General features: G+C 39.8%; 1 protein-coding gene and 1 pseudogene across 2 annotated transcripts in view; one reads left to right on the top strand and one right to left on the bottom strand.

Moving 5' to 3' along the window:
• Positions 1-21,986, bottom strand: part of NKAIN2 (sodium/potassium transporting ATPase interacting 2) — a 754,712-nt gene that overhangs the window by 99,412 nt on the left and 633,314 nt on the right. The gene's annotated exons all lie outside the window — the stretch shown is intronic.
• On the top strand, positions 12,231-17,335 carry LOC148093120 (NADH dehydrogenase [ubiquinone] 1 beta subcomplex subunit 9 pseudogene; annotated as a pseudogene).

Raw genomic sequence — 21,986 nt, 5'->3', positions numbered from 1 at the left:
GGTCACTCTGGAGATTTACTGTAATTATGTCATGATGTGCTTATTGTTACGGCTTCAGCAGCCTTTCTTGCCTCTCTACCTGCTTTGTTCAAGAGCAGCTGCTGGCTCCAAGCTGTTGTGTTTCCAGCACAGAGGCGAATGAAGAAATGCTTTCTAGGGAAGTCATGTTCCAAAGCAGGAACAGCAACAATGAACGCATTCAACGGGGAACATGAAGTTCACCGGGCAAAAGTCTAGTCATCTGCTGGTGCTAATTTAACATTGCCAATTCCAACTGGTAAGCAACACTGCCTAAGCCATTGACGCAGAGTTGACAGGGATGGGGGAGCACTTACTGGACAGGACAGAATGCTGCCTGGAGTGCCCGACCATATGTGCCAGGACAGCAGAATCCTGGATGCCGGGGTGCAAAACACTCCATTATTTTTTGCTAAAGATAATGCTCAATAAAGACGTATCCATACACACACATACCTGTTTAACTACATACCCTATATTAAGTGTTCGTATATGCAAACAGAAGTGCTTTTAGGCAAATGCCTGAAACACTTAATGGAACGGGGTGTGTGAGATGCCTTTATGGTAATGGCTTTGGGTTACTGATTTTATGGAATAGTACCTGCTTTCTCTTTAAAAAAAAAATGTTTTAGAATTGTTTTAAAAATGTACCTTGCCCTAGTCAGCTTGGCTCAGTGGCTAGAGCGTTGGCCCATGAACTGAAGGGTCCCAGGTTCGATTCCGGCCAAGAGCATATTCCTTAGTTGCAGGCTCCATCCCGGCCATGTGCCGGAGGCAGCCCATTAATGCATCTCTCCCATCAATGTTTCTCTCTCTCTCTCACCCTCTCTCTGTTCCTCCACTCTGTCTGAAAAAGCAATAGAAAAAATATCCTTAGGGGGGGTGGTGAGGATTAAAAAAAAAAGGACCTTTATTTTTCTTACAGTTTACAAACAAAGTAGGTAGGACTGAAACAGATGCAACTTGGTGACTTTATTTCTCATACTAGGTCCCCTTGATTCTTAAGGTCCTGTCCCCAGAAGTCCTTAGACATGGGGTTATAAGGCATGGTGGGCTCGTGGGTCCACACCCAGCTCTGGACCCCTTTGTCTCCTCCAGCCACACAAACGCCTGCCCTTCCCTCCTCCCCTTCACCTGCTGCTCCTGGATGACTCCTCCCTTCCAAGAACAGCCAGGGGTCCCAGGGGGGGTGGTCAGCGGTTGATCATTGACCTAGGATCCAGGAGATTGAGGTTCGATTCCCGGTCAGGGCACACGCCCGGGTTTCGGGTCCCATCCCCAGTGAGGGGTGTGCAGGACGCAGCTGATCAATGACACTCTCATCATTGATGTTTCTCTCTCTCCCCCTCCCCCTTTCTCTCTCTAGAATCAATAAAGATATATTAAAAAAAAAAAAAGACTGAGCCAGGGTACCTCATCCCCACCCCTGCTTTCCCAATCTCCCCTGGTGGGTTAGGTGCTCCTTATCTGAGTTCCCCTATTACTTTGGCTTTTTTCCTATACTACTACTTATCACATCACCTTGCAATATGTATTTGTCTTCAACTTGGAATATACTCCTGAGGGCAGGAAATTTGTATACGAAATGAGGCTGTCCCAACTTAGAAGACTTCCAAGTGGATGCTTTTCTAAGAATGTAACTTGCGAGAACTGAAGTATACACTAGTGTAGAGTACAGCCTAGATCATGGGTCCCTAACATCTGCACTGTGACATGGGCCGCCCACTGTAATGAGTTCAAATAATACTGATGGCTCCAACAAATAGGCTGGGTATTAAAACCATAAAACAACACGGTTCCCATATCAAACCCATAGTTTATCCTGTGTGACTACTGGAGCCTGCACCACATAACTGACTTTTTCATAGTAAGTAATTATAGCATGTGGGATACCAAGAGTCTCCATAATAATCATAAAAAATCTTAGTTTCTATGAGAAAAATAACCACCTTAGTTTTAAAAAATTATTTCAATGCTCACTTACCTCACTTAGCTTTATGCTTATTTTTAGGCTATGGTGTGGGAGAGGGGCAAACAGCACCACAGGACAATAGGAACGTTGTAACTCAGTGATTACTGTGTCATCTACAAACCTTGAAGTCCTTTATATAAAGCTCTGAGAAAAATAGCAAAGATATTTCTGTTTATTCCTTCCACCCTACTTTTATGCTTCAAGAGAATATTGAAAGAAATACTAGTGTGGAACATTACTTCTTTGCTGCATTGGTGAATTATAACTTACTCATCACAATACAAGTTAAGGCAAAATGTATTTAAAGAGAGGCAAAATGTATTAGTAAATGTATAGCACATTTTATAACAGTGGTTTTATGTCCCTTTAATGAATGATAGCTAAATACTCAGTTTTATCCAAACATCACGTTCCAGATTTTTATGCTGTACCATTAAGTATCAAAATATAACTAACTGTATTTTGATCACCAGGTGACTTCGAGGCAATCACAGTACGTCAGACACAGGGAAGAGATTAGAAGCACTGATCCGCCTCCTTAAAGACCTATATTCAGAGAAACTATAAAGCACTTGAATTTGTTAGCATGTGCGTTTTTCTGTTGTGTGTCTCCTGACTGTGCCTGCTGTGTTATATGAGGAGGCGGCCTGAGGGAGGCTCACCTGTTACCAATGGGGTCAATGTCTCGGAGCTGAACAGACAAATAGGTCACACTTTTCTCTGGATAATGCTGGGAGTCTGACTTTTCCCCATCCTTGTTTGGTCGGGGTGAACTTCCTACAGGGGCAGACATGAAAGGTAGGCTTGGGTAACGCAGAAGGGAGAAATGCAAAGCTGTGAATTGACACAGGAACCAGTGGCTATACAACCTGAAGATAAGGGACGAAGGTGGAAACAACATAAGAGACCGTGGATTTTAGCTTGCCTGAGTACCTGAAGGACCGGAAAAATCAGTTGTGAAGAATTTGAATTTTACACAGGAGTGGCAGGGAGCAAACCCAGAGTTTAGGGAGCTGGCAGGCAATAATGCTGGTTTTGGCAGCAGTGCTGTGTGCTGATTGGAAAGGAGATGGGTTGAGAGCAGCGAGGTTAAGTGGAAATGGAGTTGAAGTGTCCAGCAGTGTAGTGATGGGTGCAGAGATCACCATCTGGTCAGCGGGGATGGAGAGGTGATTTCTAAAGACCTTTGGGTAGAAGGGATCCAGGATTTTTGAACAATCTGAATGTAGCACAAGAAAATACGGAGGTAAAGACAAACTTAATTCCATGTTTGGAGTAAAAGTAATGTTTTCTATAGTGAAATTTGGAAAGGTGGGAATTTAAAGAGAATTATAAAAAGTTACAGCTTAACCTGCTGCTTTTCTTGTATTCTTTTTGCTTCCCTCCCCTCCATTCCCTCCCCCTCCCCCTCCCCTCCATTCCCTCCCCCTCCCCTCCCCCTCCCCTCCCCCTCCCCTCCTCCCTCCCTCCCTCCCTCCCTCCCTCCCTCCCTCCCTCCCTCCTTCCTTCCTTCCTTCCTTCCTTCCTTCCTTCCTTCCTTCCTTCCTTCCTTCCTTCCTTCCTTCCTTCCTTCCTTCCTTCCATCCATCAAATCATGTTAAAAACCTACTCCAGACACAGTGAGAAGCTGGGAGAGCAGGATGGGGGAATGAGCAGGGGTCTTAAATAGTTGATTATGAAATGACAGGCCAAAGGCAGTCATGTGACAACACGAACACAACGCTCAGAAGGAAGAGTAAGTGCATACAGAACAACGTAACAGAAGAGGGACACGGCGCAGTGGGTATGTTCACGGGGACAGCTGTTATGCCCACCCAGGGGAGATGCCAGGGGACACCAGTGGTGGCAACAGGGAGCAAGGCTCCACCTGAGACGCCCTTTAGGAGAAGAATAGGTGGAAGGAGCCAAACTGGAGAAGAGGGGCCGGGAAAAATGTTCTCTTAAGGTTAAAAAGGCCTGAGGCAATGGTACCGCTGAGGGACACGCACTCAAACTTACACAGAAGCGTACAAATGTAGAATCATGCATGTCTTACCTCCTGTACCAGTTTCTAGTTTCTTTGGTCAAGGATCTAGTAATTCTTTACAGCATCTCTGTTTTGGTTTTGCTCTCCCTACTTTGGTTTCTCATTTTTTAAAGAATCCTTTTTGAAGTCACCTCACTTTCATAGTGGGCTGACCAGAAAATTCTCTAGGACAGCTTCCAGTTCCTATGATCTAAGCTTGTGTCATGACTAGGATCATTTGTTTTGCATAACTTCTTGCCAACAATCTCACATAGAGGGTGTCCCCCAAAATGTATACACGCTTTAACAGCTGACAGCTCAATTTTGGAAATGAAATGTATTTTTAATAAACACTTCCTTTATAATTATTCAAAGTGTGTGTGTACATCTTTTGGGACACCCTATATTATAATGTGGTTGGCCATTTTTTTAGTGTTCAGTTTTGAACAATGACAAATGGATCAAACTTTGAGAAATCACTGCATTGAACAGTCACATTTCACATTTAATGTATCTTTTACTATTAATTATAATGACTCTCTACCTTTTTGTGTGTAAATTAAAATCCTTCACCTCTCAGGGACTAAAACAGGCAGAGCTTATACGCTTCTCAAGTCTCCATAGGAGCCTTCTACCTGTTTATTTCAAGTTACTTGTGTGACATAGGAGAAATATCCCAAGTATTTAGCTGTTTATTTACTTTGCCAGTTTCTCATCTTCAGAAGCCCCCAAACTAGTCTATCGAAAACCTATAAACAGATGAATTTCAATACCATGTGGTAAGTGCAGGAAAAAAGCAAACGAACAAAAAAAAAAAGAAAATACATTTCTGTAAGAGCCCAGAAGCAACCAGTAACCAACCTTATCTGAGAGTCAGGAAAGACTGGACTTGTTTGAGCTGACTCTTCTAGGAAGCATGGTTAAGAATCTGCTTGATGGAGAAGAAAGAGGGGAAGTGGAACAATGCTTTAGAATATGAGGCTTGTTCAAGTTTCACAATCACCAAAGAACAGAGAGTGGGACCCATGGAGCTGGATCTTCTGTCCTTTGGGGTTATGGCAGTTGGATTCCATTATTTGTCTTCCTCTGTTTAGTTACTTGTGTCCAAATGTGGCAGCAGCTTAGTAAATATTGGTTAAATGGCTGGCTGGCTAATGAAGGAGGCTGGATACATTGATCGGAATATACTGTGAAGAACCTTATGTATTAGACTAAGGGACTTATATTTTCATCCCCTTGGCTGAAGAAAACCTATTACAATGATTAAATATGCCAGATTTGCATTCTGGATTCTCTTTAATGGGTTCTTTATTTGATTTATAAAATTTCTTTATTCACCCTCTCCCCAAATATTTTAAAATAATATTTGATGGGAGCTGTTATCAAAATTTTACTTTTGCTAGTTAAGACAGTGGTTGTGAAACTTTAGTGTGCATTAGAATCATCTGGAAGAGTTGTTAAGAACAGATTGCTGGGCCCCATCACAAACTTTCTGATTGAGGAGTCTGGGGTGGGGCCTGAGAATATGCATCTGTAACAGGTTCCCAGATGCCCCTGAGGCTCCTGGTCCCGGGACCACACTTTGAGAAACCCAGTGCTAAGGAATCTTCACTACAATCAGTTAGGCTGCTGACTGCTGTTTTATAGGTTTAAAAATGTAAAATCTTTTCAACAGATTCATGCAAACAAAATTTCAAGCTGAGATACAGTTATTTTCTTATTGCCTTTGATGATATCAGATTGCAGGTGTAACCAATTTTATGAAATTGGTACATTCCTGAAACTTTATTCATATGCCGAATCACTTTACATCACCCAGGAAACAAACCTTAAGTTGAATACTCAAGAGAGGGAAATATTTTATGCTATAAATGCCCACTCCTAATTTGTTCGGCTTTATTTTTGTTTTGTTTTGAAACTTACTGGTTTCTAGCATGAACTCACCTGTAAAGAACCCATTGTCCTTTAAAAAGGCAGTGGTTTTTACAGGATTACAGGGAGCCCAGACTTCCCACAGGACTCTCAGAATCCCGTGTACACTAGCCAGAACCACTGGGCTTCACCGTTTACTGCCAAGTCCCAGGTCGTATCTCTCTGCACAGCGACTTTTCCCGCCTGCTGTGAATAAGAACAGCTGCCCCTTCTGTGCCTGCTTTTGAAGCTAGTGCGTGTGCTAGAGTGAGTGAGCAGAGGCTGGTGTTGGCTCTTCATGTGCTTAAAGCAGGAGGGGATGGATTCAGTGTGTGCACGCTGGTCAGGCACCCGCCCCCGAGGCTGGTTGCGATGTGCGATGTGCGATGTGCTGCCGCTCAGCCCCACAGACTCCTCCACAGGGGTCCCGTCTCTCTGAGCCTTTCAGGTGGAATCTGCGGCAGACGCATTGCCAAGCTCCCTTCTTCCAGTCAACTCTGTGCCAGGAAGCAGCTTCTCTGGGCGGAGGAGATAATGCCATGGGGGCAGCACAGAAATAACAAAGGGATTCAAGTCTGATAAAGAGAAGTTAGTTAAACACAGCCAATAGGAAGCACACGGCGAGGTAGAGAAGTCTCATTAAAAAGTCCCCATCGGGCCCACACTGCAGTATCTGGAGCTCTCTCGTCGCCCCCAGGAACAGAGGTTCCTGTTCTCTGTGTCTACATTAAAGGGATGGGAACATGTGAGCCTTTTTTCCTGCTAATGGGATGTGACTGCAGTAGTGAATTAACACTTCCGACTTATGGTTCATTCCCTTTCAATGAATGGCACAGGTAATATTTCACCTGTCAAGTATTTGCTTATGTTTGTTCCAAAATGTGTTTGAAGAAGAGGGTGGGTGGGAAAGCAAGCCTGATCTCGATCAGAGAACAGTGTGTATTCTCTTTGCTTAGAGTTGAAAATGTATCCTGACATATGCTGGTGGCACAGTCAAAACTTATCACCGCCCACAACTTTGGAACCTTGACAGGATAGCTCTGTGGGAGCCGCTTCGATTGGGGAGATTGCATTAACCTCGCCTCCTAACATTTTTAAGAAAAACATTGTTTTATTCAGTTCATGATTCTGATGGTCATGATTTTAAGTTGGAATATATATTACAGAACATTATTTATACCTCCCTTAAAATGTATATCAGGAAGAAAAATCTTATCTAAGTCAGCAAATTTTGTTGGTATTTTATCACAGGTATTGAGAGTATTTTTCTCTCTGGACTACAGTGACTTTAAATACTATTTTGCTTACATGACTCTTCTCGAGACTTAATACTGAATTGACATAATAATATCCTATGGTTATGAATTTTAAAGAGATATTGGCCTCTATTATAAGAAATTCATGTCACATAATCCAAAAATGAAAATTTTAGCTAATAAGAGATTTTTACTGTTTATGCCCCTTAGTCAAACATTGTGATCTTTTTATAGATCTAAATCATAAACAAATTAATATGGTGACCACTTTCTAGTGTATGGTGTCAGCGTGTCTTTCAAATAGCCTTTTTGAAGTTTTCTTACTTATGACTATAATGTTTTTCAACCTGTACAGGATACTAGTATTATGGATACTAGTACTGGACATAGATATTATGTATCTGGCTCTTCAATGATACTAGTCATCATAGCTCTCTGGCTCTTTAATGATTAGCTATTTCATAATAATTTGTTCTTGGAATCTGTTCACCATTCCATTTAGGTGTATCACTGATTACATATCATTGTCACTGATTATGTATATGTATCTGGAATTTGAAGTAAATCTTAGCTTCTTGGAGGGACATGCATCTTACATTCTTTTCTGGTGTTTGCGCTCCTCTTTGCATTTCTCTGGCATTTCTCTTGCCTTTCCTGTCATTATCCTCCTGCCTCTGTTCCTTTCTTTCACTAGTTTCTCTTTCCTGTAAGAGTATCTGCTTCACTGGTGTTCATGATACAAAGTCTGAATTTCAATGATCTCTCTAGCCTTTATTTCTATTTCTGGTTTCTCACCTGTTTATAGGTGAAGGTGTTTAGCAGGAGAGAATTACAAGAAACACAGAAAAAAAAATAGGGGAAACACTTCATAACATTGGTCTTGGCATAATTTCTTGGAAATGGTACCAAAACACAGGCCACAAAAGCAAAAATAGACAAATGAGACTATATAACATGAAAAAGCTTCTGCACAACAAAGGAAACAATCAACAGAGTAAAAAAGCAACTTACATAATGGGAGAAAATATTTGCAAACCCTATATCTGATAAAGGATTAATTTCTAAAGTACAGAGGGAGCACCTACAACTCAAGAGCAAGAAAACTAATAAGACAATTAAAAATGAGTAAAAGATTTGAACAGGCATTTCTTTGAAGATGTAAAAATGACTGACAGGAATATGGAAAAATGCTCAATGTCACTAATCATCAAGGAAATACAAATTAAAACCGGAATAAGATATCATCTCTTACCTTTCAGTACGCCTATTATAAAATAAAAAAAAAGTAAATTAAAAAAAATCAAGTGGTGTTGCCCGGCTGGCGTGGCCCAGCGGTTGAGCATCCACCTATGGTCCAGGAGATCTCGGTTTGATTCCCGGTCAGGGCACATGCCCAGGGTTCAGGCTTGATCCCTGGTGGGGGCGTGCAGGAGGTGGCTGATCAATGACTCTTTCATCAATGATGCTTCTCTCTCTCTCCCTCTCTCTTCCTCTCTCTGAAATCCATAAAGATATATATATATTTTAAAAATCAAGTGTTAGTAAGGAGGTAGGTAAATTGGAGTCCTGTGTCCTGTCATTAAAAATGTAAAATGGTACAGCCATAATGGAAAGCAGCATGAAAGTTTCTCGATTAATCAAAAATAGAACTAATGAATCCATGTAATCCAGAAATCCCATTCCTGGCTATTTAATCCAAATAATTTAAGACAGGATTTCTAAAATATGTTTGCCATTCTATGTCCACAAAAGTCAAGAGATGAAAACAGCATAAATGCCCATTGACAGATGTATGGATTAAGAAAATAAGATATATACATACTGTGGAATATTATTCATCCTTAAAAAAAAGAAAACCCTGTCACATGTGACAACATGAATAAACCTTTAGGACATTATGCTAAGTGATATGAATAAGCCAGTCACAAAAAGACGAATGCTGATTGATTTCCCTTATTTGAGGTATGTAATACAATCACACTTATAGAAGCAGAAAGAAGAAGGGTGTTGCCAAGGGCTCGGGGGAGGGAGAAACCAGAAGTTGCTGTTGAGTAGATATAGACTTTCAGTCAAGCAAATGAAAGAGTTCCGGAGATTTGTAGCACAAACATGTACATATAGTTAAAAATATTGTGTTGTACAATTAAAAGGCTGTCAAGAATGTTGATTTCATGTTATGTTTTTACCACATACAAAAAGTGAGGTAGATACTATTGTTATGCCTATGGGAGATGAGGAAACTGAGGCTTAGAGAAGATGCCTACTGTTGGTCTCTGTACCCTTTACACCCAGTTTCAATCATTGGAAATGGTGAATCCTCTCCTTTGCCACCCACTTTCTTTTTAACTTCATTCACTATCCAGTTACACCCACCTCATTCAGTTGTCTCCCACATTCCACACTCACTAAGTCCCAAGGTCAAAGACTTACTCTCTCTTTTCTTTTAATATTTCCAAGAGAGTCCTGAGGAATATTCGGTATACTATAATTAATCACTAAAGGTCAATCTAAAGGTCTCATGTTTTGGAACATGGTGCTCCGAATGTAAGGTCCTCTTTTGTTCTTTGGAACTAAAGAAATTCCCCTTCTTTCTTCCAAAATTTCAGTGACATACAGTTAAAAAGCACTGTCCCATAGTTATCAAGTAGACACTTGATTGATCGACAAGGAATCAGAAACAGATATAACTTAGCAAAACCTAGTCTGGAAACTTTTTTCCAGAAAATTTCTTTTAAAATATTATAAAGGTGAAAGAGATGAAAGCAATTCTCACATTCAATACTCCTAGAGACTACTTTGGCAGGAATTTATTTTGTGCTCAATATTCTTAGAAACCACCATCTTAATGATGAAGGTAAAAGTAATAGAGGAAACTTGGCTTCCTGGCTCAAAGGCTTTGATTTCCTTTATTAGCTGGAGGTATGCATCATTGCAGATCTGTAATTCCTGCATCTCATCTCTGAGTCTGACAGCAAAAGTCCCACCAAAAAGTGTTAATGAAGTAAAAAAGATGGTCAAAGAACTTTCCTCCTTCAGACTAAAAATCTAGTCAGTGGTACAGGCATTAAGAATGACATTCTAGTATACCTCTTAAATATTTAAAAGTTTTCTCTCTTTTAAAAAAATGTTCATTGTCAGGAAAAGCAAAATATTGTATCATTCTTGGTGGCCAATGGAATATTAAAGGTAAATGTCCCTCTCTGTACTTAAAATGACCTCAATTTGTGATGACTTGAATCACCTCCAGAGTCATCTATAATTTAATTATATGTATCCCAGCTCACCTAGAGGAACGCATAATGAAATGGTGACTTTGGTTTGTGAGGTCAGAATCAATAGCCATTAAGAGAATGAGATTTTTAAATCTAAGGGAAAAAAGCAAGTACTTGAAATATCCCTCATATTGGCCTCACAATTCTAGGTACTCAGAAAATGCAGATACGGTGGAATTTTATCATGATGTTACACATCTTTAGTATCTGGATAGGTAGGAGTTAATGCAAGAAGTGACTGTCAATCTGAATAAGAGCTACAAGTTCAGCTTTCAGAGTATTTTGGACTTGGGTGGCACATTTAGAGAGGCAGACAGATCCTGAATCAGACCGAAATAGATGAGACCTATAAGATAAGAAGAAAATTCTATGTAAGCCAAGTATATGAGCTTCTCTAATCATGTCATTGGCATCATGTAAATGCCAGACACCATTTTATATGCAGCTTAGATATAGCAGATGTTGGCATTTAAGTATAGGTTGCTATGAGAGAAAATTGCCCTTGAATGGAAAAGGAAGTTTATTGGCAGAGAAAAAGGATTTTCTCAGTTAACAGTTATAACCCCAATAATAGAATTGTTTTCAGTCAGAGGTTGTGGGGTGGGAAAGGAGGAGAGATATAATGATACCTCAATTCCAATCCAAAAAAGAAAATCAACTTCAGTTTAAATTGCGGATGTGTGGGCTGTATACATAGAACCTTCTCCTCCCTCTCTTCTCAAACCTCAAGGCTTCATGTTAAATGGAACAAATCACATCCTTCGTGGTTCTGCTCTGTTTGGTACAGCTGCTTGCTGCAGGTGGTGCCCTAAAAATATATTGTTTGTTTATTTTGCAATATAGCAGTCTGCAGAGTGGTACCTAAAAGTGCAACAGCTCCCTTCTCTCTGTGTCAGTGAACGAAATGATGGAAGACGAAGACCTCCGCCAACCGCAGCAGGAAATGGCCCAAATGAGAGGCACAGCTAGTGCTGGAGGCTCAGCTCCCGATAAGTTCCATTTTCTTGGGATTCATGAGGCAAAGCTGACAAGCAGACTATCTGTCATCAGAGCCTCTGCCTGGGTTTCAGCAAAGGCAAAGCCACGCAACGAACTGCCTTTGTTGGGAGAATCATTATGCTTCTCTGGAGATAAACATCTGTAAGCATATGGGGTTGGAAAGGAGAAAGAATCCAAAATGGGTCACAAAACGAAAATAAAAGTGAAGGTTAATCTCAGGTAAATGTTGATGCAGATAAATTTAAATGGCGTTTTCAATGATTTTTAAAAATTTGTAACTTTATAAATGATCAAATAATTTTGCAGCCAAACCAGCAGGGCCCTCAGTTAACTCCGTTCAACTCACAGAGTTGTTGAATACAACACAGTAACTATGTGTGAAAATGTTCTATAGACTATAGTTAAAATAATGATATACCAAATTATATTTTCATTATTATTATTCTCGACTTTTCTCATTGAATGAACCTTGAAGAAAACACTCCCCCAAATTTCAAGGTTTGGATGAACTAATTGGTACCCAGGGGGATTACCAATGATAGTGCGTCATGCCAATCAACCTTTGGTAAGGCATTGTTTACTGTAAAAACCTTACTCAGCTTCACTGAGATTGTGATGGATTTTATAACCAGATATATGAATAAGTAAGATGTAACACTTGGAGAAATTTTCTAGAAAAACCTTGAAAAATTTTGGCTTCTGGCCAGCAAATAAGTAATGTTTCTCTAAAATTTAGTGCCACAGAAATGCATTTGGATTGTTAAGATGGGAGGAGACATGGCACCAAAAGAGGGAAGATGATGTCATGGTTTCGACCTTCAGAAACGGGAACGCTGCTCTTCGTGACAGTGGCGGAGGGGACAGGCAGGCAGAGGCTTGAGGAAGCGAGTGGTAAGCTCACCATCTGGCATGACAGGCGGACGAAACAGATAAATGGAATATGGCAAAGTGAATTCAAAAAGTTTAAAAAATAAACTTAAGGCTGATTCAAATGCGGGAAATAAAGAGTGGGAAGAGTGACCAGATTCTGAAGGGAAGCGTTGAGAGTTTTGAAGGAAGAGGACAATTTAATTGGACTGAAGGCAGAAGGCAAGCTGCCTTACTTTTGAGAATGGTGACCTGTATTTACTGACTGCAGTCTGGTGACAATATTACACAGGGTCAGAGCTGCAGACACACCCTCACGAGTAGAGCTCACTGCCCTTACTTATCCACTACCTAGAATGTTCTTTTTTCCCAAATATTTACATGGCCCAGCTCTCACTACACTCGGAAGGCAGCTCAAAAGTTACCTATCAGAGCCACCTTCCAGCGGCTCTTTTAGCTTGTCTCCCTTTATTCTGCAGTAGAGCAGGTGTGGAGTACACTATATATGCGTATATCTTCTCATAAGAATGTAAATTCCATGAGAGCAAATATTTGTTTAGTGACTGAATGAATGCAAAGCTATTTCTAGCTCCAAGCAGTTAAACACTGTGGAGAAATAAAATTGTTTTTAAATTTGAATGTTTAGGTTGAATCAATATAACCTTAAACTACCGTTTAAAAAATGAAAACTTTCACCCACGGGTAAGTGATGGTGTCTATCAGATTTAACTGAATCACTGATTGTATTTTTTAACTGAATGATTAGTCTGGCTTTGTTTCATTCCAATTTGGCCTCTCTCCCAGGAGCAGTAGGTCTGAGGCGAGCTCCTTGACCTGCAATACAGAGCCCAATAAGAGATGACTTGAAATAAGAAAAGGAAATTAACATTCTCTATGGGCACAAGTCTGTGTGTTAATTCCATATAAATGAGACATGTGTGCAGGGTTAATAACTGAAGGAATGGTATATTCTGCATATGGCTCAGTTTCATCTACAAGGAAAGAAATAGAATTTCAAGAACATGTAGAATGACCAGCCATCTGGGTTTGCTCAGGACTGTTAGTCACCCTAAATCCAGCTTCTGATGAAGCTCCTGAATGCATTAGAAGATAGCAATTATGACCCATTACTTCATATGCTATTTGGGCAATAAGTTATGGGTATCCTATTCTATATAGTCATGATGTTTTGCCAGGAGATAAATCCATCCCACTTCTGTGATATGGTTTCTCCAACGTAGTTCCAGATGAAGTACCACAGGCACCCTAAGTTTTTAAGGCCGTAGCTTTGTAGCAAAGAAGTGTGGGTACCACATGACTATGTCATTCCAATTCAGATCTCAGACTTATAATTGAAGGACAACGATTAAGGAGTGGCCAAACACATTTTCTCACTTAGTTCTGACCACTCCTTTACCATCTTCCCAGAATTCAGCTTCCTTTAACAACATTTCCCTAATCTGTTAATTTGTAAGCAACATAGACTTCCTTAAATTTGTGAAATAAGCACATTGCTGAAATAAATCTGTGAACGATTATTAAATCACTGATATGGGCATTTTCTATATCTTGCAGCATAATTTCTCTTAAAATGGATTTTCATTGTAACCTACATAGATTATTAGGACTAAATCAACCTAAACATGGATGTGGCTACTAGGATAGCTAGGATGACATGAAACTACACAAATATTATTTGTAAAATATAGAAATTTTAAAAAGAGAAAACCTATCCATAATTTTATGATCAAGAAATCAATATGGAAAAGGCATAGGAAAAGGGAAGATGAACGACTGGAAGACACCGGGTAGTAAGAGGTAAATGGAACATTTTGTATTTCTAAAGTTGCTGATAAGCAGATCAGACTTGCAAGGTGGAGAGACTGAGGATCAATAAGGAGAGTAGAGTAATGCAGACATTTCAGAATGAAAAAAAGACATAAACCCCAAATATCCTTGGATCTATGACAATTTCTAACTCAGCCCTTGACTTTGGAGCCATATTTGCAATTAGCATTAACCCAAATAATCATGTGACAAATAGCTGACTCATTTAAGTACAATAAAATATAATACTGTATTCAGAGAAGGTCATAAGTGATAAACATATGAGGGTAAGGTGATGTAGCTTTGACTCTCAGGGTCACTGCTGGAGAGGAATTTACCTGTGTATGGGAATGAGGTTAAAGGTCAAGAGAGTAAATGGCAGAGCCACGATGCCACATGGACAGAAATAGGCAAGGGAATAATGAAAACTAGGGATGTGGACCAGTTTTGCAGAAGAATGTCTGGGTTGAGAATAGTAGTTAAAAATCCTGTTTATAGAATTGGTACAAGCAAAAGGTACAGAAAGAATATTACAGATGGCTCTTCTTCTACTGTGTAAACACTATTTAGCTTAAGTATATTTGCCCATATTGTAGTAATTCTTTTTCACTCAAGTATAACATGTTAAGCAATATATTATCCCTCATATTATAGCTGTCATTATAAATCATTTTTACAACCTTCCTTTGAGAATACCTTGCAATTAAACGCTAACGCATCCTACCATTATTATATAACTATCACTGTGTTTAGAAGTTCCTAGAAAAAGACAATTGTCAACAAAGACTTGTTTCCTAGATTTTTTACCATGGGCAGTCCGATTCCCGGGAGCCCCAGTGGCAGCTGAGGGGGGGGCGGGGCAGTCCTGGCGTTTCCTGCACAGGGGGCCTGCCTGACCCACCAGCAGGAGGTGCTGGGGCCTTAGAAGCAAGCGCTGTGCCACCTGGAGGCGTGGTGCATCCACAGGACAAAGAGCGGTGCTCTGCTTGTTTGATGAGAGCTGGGTTTGAAGGCCATAAGGATGGAAGGACATGGTGAAGGTCACCAGCTGTGTAGGGAGGTGGGGGAAGAATCCTGGCATCATCAGCATCCTCAGCCATACATCTCCCCTGGCCTTCCCAGGGGCACCTCCTATGAGAGAGGAGGATTACAAAGTCCCTGAGGGTGCTGAGGTGGCTGCCATGCTTTTGAGAAGGTAATGTGTGCATCCTGATTACTTTGCCGAGAGAGAGTGAAGAACCTGCGCAGGGAAAGCTGGGAGCAAGAGGTTAAGCAGCTGCGAGCAGAAACCCTGGTTGGTGGTCCCTACAATGAAGCTTGGCCCCCAGCCCAAGAGGGAGGTGATTTGCCCCCACTGTGGTGGCATATTGTGACCAGGCCCAGGGAGCAGCCTACACAGAGAGACAGAGAGAGAAAGAAACCTCACCAGTTCTGCTTACAAGTGAAATAATTTACAGAAAATATACACACTTGCTTAATAAAAATAACAAGGAGTGACTGATGTGTTCTGAGGAGTAACATGACACCCGGTGACTGTGTCACGGTCTTACTAGTTTTTTTTACCAGTTGTGCATATAAAGAAAAGTATGTGAAATGTCAAAAAAAAATTATCATAATGATTGATCATGACTGAAAAGTTATCCCCAAATATAAGATATTATGTATTAAAAAGGAAGATGGTAAACTTTTGCTCAAAGCCAAGAGCTTATGTTTTATACTCTATTTTAGTATATATATACATATATATGATTTCTTTCTTTCTGACATAATTTATGATTTACTATACTTTACTATTTTATTCTGAAACAAATTCATAATTATAAAATTAAATATAAGAAGTGGAATTGTACATGGTTCACTGCACAATACTCTATGCAGATAATTTCAATTTAAATCTCATTATTAAAAAAAAAACCTAATTATTGTTGATTTGTTGTAGCCTATAATCCTCACTACCACCTTAAATGTATTGGTATTTTTACCCCATGATGTTTCCAGGCATTCTCATAGATCAAGTGATATTATGCTTTGGGGGCAAGCAAGCACTTTAAACACTGCATACACATAAGCAGCTATTGCACAGTGATGGATAATGGTTGATATGGGATAAACTTCCCCTGTGTAGGCTAGTGTGTTGGCACACTAAACAGTTTCTCACTGACTCTAAGAATCACAGTTCTATCGGAGAGTAAGTAGACTTAGTAGGATTTGGTTCATTTTTGCACATCACTGTGAGTTAGCCTGAAAAAAAAAGTATTCTCAATGAGCAGAAGAAATTGAGTTAAGAAGAAAATGAATAATACTACCTTTATTGTTTTCAAGGCAATTTCTTAAACATTATCTCATTTAGTTCATAATTACAAAATAGTTTATTATACAGCTGAGTGTAAGATTTAAGGATTGTTACTCCCCGACTGTGAATATTTTGACTTATATTTCTGAATTTGCATGTAGGGAATTCCAGAGAACATTAAAGGCAAAAATAATTTTTTCTGACTTAATTTGTCTTTAGAGGTTGTTCAAGTTCTCGCACTCTGCTTACTTGTTCATGAACTCACAGAAATATTCACCGATTTATAAGGGCACATTTCAGGAACAAAGCCAAATAAACTGAAGGACATGATAACTGCTTGTTCAGGCTTTACTTTTATCTAAAGTTGATTGACATCTGTAGCTAAGACATCAGGGTATTTTGTCATTGTCTAGAGGAACTGGGAATGGCTGTAAAGTTAAACACGTGCCCGTTTTAGAAGTACCAATGGGCCGTGATCATTTCTCACTATTCAGAGATAAATCCAGTTGGAATTCTAAAATTAGCCTGTGGAACGCTGTTCATATCTTTTGCAGTACTCAACTGTGCCAAGAAATACCCTTTCCTGTTTCTATTTTCCATCTGCATCGTCCCTATTTCAGTACCTTTGTCATTGGAAAAATCCCCTGTTCACAATTTGGTTCTTCTTCCCATACTTTTGTGAATACTTATATGAACTATTCTGACGTTACGGAAAGACAAGTCCCATTTATTTCATAGGCTCGGTTACTACCTTTCGACAAGTATGCCTGTGTATTTCAGTACCCAGGAAAACTAGAGCTGGTGCAGTGTGTACAAGATTTGAAGCCGAGCAGTAAAGCTACTGGACCATCACAGGAGCTAGTAAAGAAGTCGATGCTTGTCACTCTGTCCATTTCCATCACAGGCAGAAAGTAGTTTTGTCCTAAGAAGAGAATTGTACAGTCTGGACACTGAACTAGGCATCAGAAGACTCAGTTTTCAGTTCCAGCTCTAAACCACCTGACTCTTTAGTGTGGAGATACAGTAGACACAGTATAGAAACACAGATTCAGGGTTTGATGACAGGCCAGTTATGTGATTGGCTGGGCCCAGAGAGGAGCTGATAGAGCAACCAGAGCTGTGGTACCATTTTTGGTATTATAGCATCACCTTCCTGACCAAACACTATGTGCTTGTGAGTAATTCAGGATAACAGAGAGATTGGTAGTTTTAAAAAAGAGAAAACATTAATATTTCTGGTGAAAATTTTGAAAATTGCACCCACCTTAGTTAGGCCTAAGGAGACAAAAATTCCAGAAATGGGTCATGTTTATGGCAATCCTTTAAAAAAGCAATTAATTTCTATTCTAAGCCAGCATTAGGACCATTGATTTTAGAGTAGTGGTCTTTAAGCATTTCTACTCCCTGAAATAATTTTTAAAATTTCACTTGTAAACTGTGTACATTTGAAATTGATGGATTGTGAAAGGATTCCACCATCTAGTCAATTAACACATCCATCACCTCACATATTTATCTTTTTTTTGGTGAGAAAATAAAAATGTTATTATTTGGGTTGTCACAATTATGATTTCATACAATTGATCAAAACAACATAGCCTATTACAGATGTTGATCAAAATCATTAGGTACAAAAATAAAATGTTTTTGAAATGCATTTTTCATTAGTACTAGACTGAGGCAGAGTTCAGCATAAATTCTATTCTTTTTTTTTTTTTTTAGGCTTAAGCACAGGAAAATCTTCAATATATATAGAATTATCAGAGACTTTTTTTACAATGGCGTCGCATAACTCCTACAACTTCTAATTTGGGTGCCACAATTTATATAATTATCTAAATAATATTTCAAATAATATACTAACTGACAGATCTATTAGATTTTTCTTCAACTTTAACTAAAGCAAAGAATTGAAAATTGCCCAATTTATAACAGCAATATCTGGGAAATATACCAAAACCACTACCAAGACATAATCAACAACCATTAATTATGCCCCTAACTTTTTCTCTTAAAGGCATCTAGATTGATCTGATTTATATAAATCGTGCTGAGAATATTGAAATATAATTTAATTTCAATATATTTGTTAACATAATATTTTTGTTAATTTTTACAAAATCATGTGCTTTGAGTATATTTTTATCAAACTGTATAGCTGCAGATAGAGCTAATTTAGTTTATAAAAAAACTGGAAAGCCAGTAAGATAAATTAAATGGCTAAATCATTTTTCAGTGGTGAAACAAATCAACCAAATCAAATTTACTTTGTTTTTTAAGAAATCTGTCTTAGCTTGGGGGGGGGGGGGTGGGGGGGGGGGTGGAGGGATTGAGCACAAAAGAAAGAGAACTCATGGATATGAACAACAGCAGGAGGGGCATGGGTGGAGGAGGAAGAGGGCAGGGAGGGGATAAATGGTGATGGAAAAACAATAAAATAAAATAAAGGAAAAAAAGAGAAATCTTAGTTTTTTTGATTCAAAGAATATCCACATGACAACCATGCCACTTCAGAATGGAGCAGTAGCTGGGTACCAGCTCATACCATTTCCCCACTTACCGCTTTAGAAAGATGCAAGTTCATAGCATCGACTTACTATTTACTACTTTAATAGCAATATCCTAAGCCACATGAAAATCAGGACCCAAATCTTTGATAATCCGATCTTTGTGAATAAGCATTTCCAGATTGAAGGCGTCCTGTGCAGTATGAGCAATGAGGCCATTCACTCTCACCCACACCATACACATCAGCCACACCCAGAGAAGTACTTGTGCACCATTCCCAACACAACCCCAAACCCACTTGGACAAAGGCAGTCACAGTTCTGAAGACTTCTTCACCAATGGTATTCTTGGCAAGTCTTAGCAAGCCAAATGGCAAATATTTATCAGTAACTTGAAATAATTGGAAACATCTGTGACTCCATCCATTTGACGGTACATATTTTATCTTCAGAAATTTTTACCACAATATTTCCTATTGTCAGTGCCAGAGAAAAACAGGTCAGCATGTGCATCCTTCCCTATTTACTAGCTAAGGAATCGTGGGGAAGGCTGTTAACCTGTTCTGCCCTCACAGCACTGTTACACGTTAAAGAATTTAATTCCTGCTGGGCAGGGCAGGGCATGGCTCAGCGGTTGAGCATCGACCTAGGATCCGAGAGGCTGAGGTTCGATTCCCGGTCAGGGCACACGCCTGGGTTGCGGGCTCGATCCCCAGTCAGGGGCGTGCAGGAGGCAGCCGATCAATGACTCTCTCATCATTGATGTTTCTATCTCTCTCTCTCCCTCTCCCTTCCCTTCTCCCTAAAACCAATAGAGATATATTTTTAAAAAAATTAATTCCTGTGAACACGTTTTGTAAACCATGCAGTTGCAACCACATGCTTGAAGAAATCGGCTTAATTTTTTTAGGGTGCACAACACCATCTCTCTAGTTCATTTCCTCCTAGTCTCCCCATACATATTTATTTGATCTATTTTATGTGTGGGTTATTTTTATTTTTGGTTTTATTAAAACTGTGCACACCTGCATTCCTTTTGAATGTGCTATCTGATGCTAACTAGGGGAAAATGCTGCTGGAGGGGGGAGAGTTCACACTCTCGCACCTGGCTCGTCATTAGGGGTTCTGGCAGTCCTTTCTGGGCTGGAAGCGGTGTGATTAGCAGCCCACCTTCCCAATTATACGGACAACTCCTCGTCCTTTGGCTGCAGATAAGAAATATCTTATGTATGTGCAATGCAAATGTGGGCTTTGTGAATGCTAATTTCAAAACCAGCTCGGAGTTGATTGGCAGAAAACTGAACAACGGGGTGACAGGCATGCCAGGGGTCAGGAGCCTGTGAAAGAAAGGCTTAGTGAAGGTGGAGAAAAAGAGCTAGAGAGGTTTGGAGTTAATCAAGAGCAGTGCTGGAAGAGCAGCAGTTTATGAAAGCAGATGTAAGCCAGATATCCTGGAAGAGAGAGCAGGTTCAAAGACTGGGCTAAACAATGAGAAGAGCGAGAGGAGCTGACTTTCCAAACAGCAGGATGCCCTAATAAGCCAGGGTTATGCCACAAAAATACACAAACTGTATTTTCTGTCTATCACATCCCTGAAAAGTGCCTATTTGCACCTGGCTTGAATCCTTAGGAACCTCACCCCATTTTTGACTGTGACATCCTCAAGGTCATTTGTTTCTCTGGATGCCAGCAGAGGCCACGCACTCAGGTAGTGTCCACTGGACTGGACTGGACTGAGCATTAGATTGTCAGGGGGATGATTTGGGTAACACAAAAATGGAAGGAGCAGATTCAAGACCCTGTTTCAGTCTTTAATCATGACAGCAGAGCGATCAGCATGAGTACAGGAAACTGTAGTTGGAAGGCTTCCATTAACTAGGTGAAGTAAATTGTTCAAGACAAGCCCAATTTTGATTTGCATTCGAAAACGAATTAAGATTTGCTAAGTTTTCTGCACAACAGATACTTTCAGCCCAAGGCTGACTAGACAAAAGCAAGGCCAAAGACAGAAAGGATGTTGAAACTTCTCCAAGCAATTGGCCTGGGCACAGCGTTACTAAATTACTCTTTGGTGATGCAAGTTGGCATTGCAAAAGGTGCCCCCTGGACAGAAGAAGAGGTGGGAAGGGGAGAGGTAAAAATGCCACATCCTGTGATAGCTTGTTCAAACCATTTCTCCACTCAGCTGGGGGCAATGCAGACAGAATTCAGAGCCAGTAGCTTGAAATATCAGTTACATCTGCTCTCAGGGACGCTCCAACCATCTTCTTTGTCCTGTAGCCACTTTGCCTGTACAGATGGTTACTTATGTAAAAATAATTTTTCTTTGGGCAGTATATAAACCTCAACATATACTTCCATGTCCAAATGTATTTTTTAGAAAATTACATGTCTGCCAAATTTTTACGTGGGGTTTAATAAATCTGTGAATTATACATACACACATTATTTCAACTAACTCTCTAAAATATAACTACCTATGCATATAAACTCTATCTTTATAGCATCCTTGACACATAGATAGAAGCTTTCCAATATGTTTGGGTACAGTACAAAAGGAAGTTCCAATAGAAGGAATATTTTATGTACAACCTCCCTCCAACACATATATGAAGATGTTTTATCTGTCGACTAAAACCAGAAATATTTTACTTATCCCATGTGAGAATGAGTACGTCATATGAATGGATTTTTTAAAAAAATATATCTTTATTGATTTCAGAGAGAGGAAAGGAGGGGGAGAGAGAGAGAAACATCAATGATGAGAGAGTCACTGATCGAGCCCACAACCCGGGCATGTGCCCTGACCGGGAATCGAACCCCGACCGCCTGGATCCCAGGTCGACGCTCAACTGCTGAGCCACGCGCGGCTGGGCTCTGAATGGATTTTAAGTAATGAAATGACTACTTCCATCCCATCAAATTTAACTAGATAATCAAATTCAAGATAATCAAAATGAACAATTTTAGAGTTTAAACATATTATAGAAAGGTTTGTTTATTAAGAAGTGTCTCAGTCTGGACATTTTGAGAGAGATCACTCAGCACTTTAGCTACTT

The sequence above is a fragment of the Miniopterus natalensis genome, chromosome 5, assembly GCF_054644295.1.
Source record: "Miniopterus natalensis isolate mMinNat1 chromosome 5, mMinNat1.hap1, whole genome shotgun sequence".
Classification (NCBI taxonomy): Eukaryota; Metazoa; Chordata; class Mammalia; order Chiroptera; family Miniopteridae; genus Miniopterus; species Miniopterus natalensis.
This window is presented reverse-complemented; position numbering and strand designations above follow the sequence as displayed.